This window comes from Mandrillus leucophaeus, unplaced genomic scaffold (assembly GCF_000951045.1).
Source record: "Mandrillus leucophaeus isolate KB7577 unplaced genomic scaffold, Mleu.le_1.0 Scaffold891, whole genome shotgun sequence".
NCBI classification, from domain to species: Eukaryota; Metazoa; Chordata; class Mammalia; order Primates; family Cercopithecidae; genus Mandrillus; species Mandrillus leucophaeus.
This window is the reverse complement of record NW_012109708.1, coordinates 118,645-122,320: the sequence shown is the minus strand read 5'-3', so window position 1 is coordinate 122,320 and position 3,676 is coordinate 118,645. Positions and strand designations below refer to the sequence as shown.

At 49.5% G+C, this 3,676-nt stretch overlaps 2 non-coding genes and 1 pseudogene across 2 annotated transcripts; 1 reads left to right on the top strand and 2 right to left on the bottom strand.

Moving 5' to 3' along the window:
- Positions 1-633, bottom strand: part of LOC105531528 — a 2,864-nt pseudogene extending 2,231 nt beyond the window's left edge.
- TRNAL-AAG lies at positions 438-519 on the top strand. Its single transcript has one exon. It is a non-coding gene; the product is annotated as a tRNA-Leu (tRNA).
- A 248-nt stretch (positions 634-881) lies between the features above and the next one.
- TRNAV-CAC lies at positions 882-954 on the bottom strand. The gene has a single exon. It is a non-coding gene; the product is annotated as a tRNA-Val (tRNA).
- Positions 955-3,676: the final 2,722 nt, after the last annotated feature.

The following is a 3,676-nucleotide window of genomic DNA, read 5'->3' as shown; positions in this document are numbered from 1 at the left end:
ACGGGAGGACGGACCGGCGGTGGCTCTACCCCGAGGCGCGTCCTCTGCGCTGCTGCCTGGGGAGTGCAGCGCCGCAGCTGCAGGAATACGAGGCCGCCAAACTGACGGGATCTGCCTTGGTTTATTTCTTTTTATCTTTCTTTAAAGTGAGAATGTAGGAGGCTTCCCCTCCTCTCACCCCGGCTCCCCGAAGAGGGCCAATGTGGGTGACTTTCTGAGTGGCCCCCAAAGCATATCCCGAGGCCTGCGCTTCGCGAATCTTTTCTTCCAGGGCGCTGGTCGAGCAGTTTCCCAGCCGGTGCCTCTGGCCCAGCGAATCCTGCTGGAAGGCGGTGGTTCTGCGATGCCCTGTGGATTCGCCCCAAGGCCTTGTTGGCCCAGGGACCCTGGGGGTGTTGTATAAGGAAGGAAAAGGTGTAGGCGGACCCCAGAACGGGGGTAGCGTGGCCGAGCGGTCTAAGGCGCTGGATTAAGGCTCCAGTCTCTTCGGAGGCGTGGGTTCGAATCCCACCGCTGCCAGTTTATTGTGGTTTCTCCATTTTTGCCCCTTCATGGGTTACAAAAGAAGGAACTCCCCTTGGGCCCCAGCTTTCTCGGGCCCGGGAAACTCTCTCGGGCACGCTTCTTCGTCATCGGGAATTCCATTTGGCAGTGTGCATCCACCCATGGGACGGGCTTTGTGGGGAGTTCGTCGCGCTGGTGCCCACAGCAAGCGAGGTGGGTTCAGTTCTTCCCAGGTGCCAATCAATGATTGAGGCAGAAAGGCAATGGTTTAAATACCCTTGATAGCCTTTTCTCCTTATCCAGGTAGAGAGAGCGGTGGGGTGTTCTAGTCTTCAGTGTAATAAATTTGAAGCGATGAGGTGAAAAGTAGAAGGAAGTGTTTCCGCCCGGTTTCGAACCGGGGACCTTTCGCGTGTGAGGCGAACGTGATAACCACTACACTACGGAAACCGGCTCGCTTTGTCTTTGCCATCGTAATTAGTCAGCATACACGGCTGTATTTTATTTCTCATGATAATTCTGAGCTTCTTCCGTGGGTCCCTTTGATCTTGGTGAAGGACGTTTCAGCACTTGGAAGGCTGAGGCGTGAGAATGGCTGGAGCCCAGTAGGTGGAGACTGCGCTGAGCTATGATGGCAGCACTGGATTCCAGCCTGGGAGACAGAGCAAGACCCTGTCTCCAAAACGAGAAAGGAAAGAAACAAGACAAGGAAGTGTTCGCGCTGGATGCGGTAGTATAAGTGGGTATAAGTGGGCGTGGGAGTCCCAAGAGAGGGTGTAGAGGGACCTCGGAGAGATGTGACAGTGGCAGCGGAACCGTCTGGCGTTGCCTGTGGGCATGGGGGTGGCACAGCCGGGATGCGCTGGCACCACTTTCTGAGAGAGGGGACGTTCAGAAGAAGCTGCCTGGGGAATGGGAGGCCATGAGTTCGGGTGTGGAGCTGGAGCTTGCGGGCCTGGAGCAAATGGAGTGGAAATGCAAAAGGAAATATTCTACAACACCATTTTCATTGTTCTATTGTTTGGAAGAACTCTAACCTATATAAGCAGCCACTTGTGGGACGTTTGGATTGTTACCAGGTTTTTTGTTTCTTTCTTTTTTTCCCAATTGTAAATAATATTGCAAGATTATCCTTGTGGCTCAATCTCTGTATAACATCATAATGATTTCCTTAGGAGAAATATCTAGTGGAATTAATGGGTCAAATTTCTGTAACTTTTAAAGATACACATCAGCAAATTACTCTCCAGAAAGGTATTACCAGTTTATAGTGATTTATCTTCCCACTTACTCTGGCGTAAGGCTTCATTCACTCAGCATGTTTTTGAGATTCCTCTACGTTGTTGAGTTTACCGGCAGCTTGTCCGCGCCCCCACCGCCTTTTTTTTTTTTTTTTTTTTTTTTGAGACGGAGTCTCACTCTCTCGTGCAGGCTGGAGCGGCAGTGGCACAATCTCTGCTCACTGCAATCGCTGTCTCCCAGGTTCAATCGATTCACCTGCTTCAGCCTCCCGAGTAGCCGGGATTAAGTTTGCTCCTTTTAGTTGCGGAATAGTATCCCACAATTCCCTCCCTTCCTCCCTCCCTCCTTCCCTCCCTTCCTTCCGTCCTTCCTTCTTTCCTTCCCTCCTTCTTTTCTTTTTCTTTTTCTTTTCTTATCTTTTCTTTCTCTTTCTGTCTCTCTCTCTCTCTTTTGTTCTAAGATCAGTTCTCACCCTGTCACGCAGGCCAGAGTGCAGGGCCCAGAATCAAGGCTCCCTGCAGCGTTGACCTCCCGGGCTCGAGGATCTGTCTTCCCACCTCAGCTTCCTGATTAGCTGAAACTACAGGTGAGTGCCCACCGCTCGCGCTTTCTCTCTCTCTCTCTCTCTCTCTCTCTTTTTTAAGAGATGGAGTTTCACCATGTTGCCCAGGCCCCAGGCTGCATTTCTTGTTGGTAGATATTTGGGCTTGCTTCAGGGTTTTTTTCTTTTTCTTTTTTTTTTTTTTTTTTTTTTTTTGCAATTATGGATAATGCTGCTACGAACATGTGTGCACAAGTCTTCAGGGATATATGCTTTTGGTAAATGCCTAGGAGTAGAACTTCTGGTCGCAGAAGATGTGTATGTTTAGTTGGAAAAAAAAAAAAAACTTTTGGCCGAGCGCCGTGGCTCAAGCCTGTTATCCCAGCACTTTGGGAGGCCGAGGCGCGCGGATCACAAGGTCAGGAGATCGAGACCATCCTGGCGAACAGGGTGAAACCCCGCCTCTACTAAAAATACAAAAAAATTAGCCGGGCGTGGTGGCGGACTACAGGGTCGCAGCTATTCGAGAGGCTGAGTCAGGAGAATGGTGTGAACCCGGGAGGCGGAGGTTGCAGTGAGCCGAGATCGCGCCACTGCACTCCAGCCTGGGCAACAGAACCAGACTTTTGTCTCAATTAAAAACAAAAACAAAAACAAAAACAAAAACAAAAAAACAAAACTTTTGCCACAAAGTGGTTGTACTAGGTTGTACTGTTTTTCTCCATCAACAATGTCCAAGCGTTCTGGTTATTTTTTTTAACTTCTAGATGTTCTTGTGGGTATGTAGCATTTTCCTATGGTTTACATTTGCATTTAGCTGATGAGGGATAACGATGTGCACGTTTTCATGTGTTTATGGACCATTTGTTTATCTTCCTTTGTGAAGTATCTCTTCAAATATTTTGTCCGTTAAACAAACAATCCCCCCCACCCCCTCAACCGCCAGTAAAAGAACTGGCCTGGATAGTGGCTCAGCTTGTAATCCCAACACTTTGGGAGGCTGAGGTGGGCGGATCCCCTGAGCTCAGGAGTTTGAGACCAGCGTGGGTAACATGGCAAAACCTGGTAGTCCATCTGTAATCTCAGTTACCCTACTGGGGAGGCTGAGGTAGGAGGATCGCTTGAGCCTGGGAGGTGGAGGTTTCATTGGGCCAAATTTGCGCCACTGAACTCCAGCCTGGGTGACACAGTGAGACCCTGTCTCACACACACACACACACACACACACACACACACACAGAACTGAGTGATTTAAACTGTATAATTTCAACACTTTGGGAAGCTGAGGCAGGGAGGATCCCTGGAACTCAGGAGTTCTATGAGACCCCATCTGTACAAAAAATAAAAATAAAAAATTAGCTGAGCGTGATGGCCTGGGCCTGTAATCCC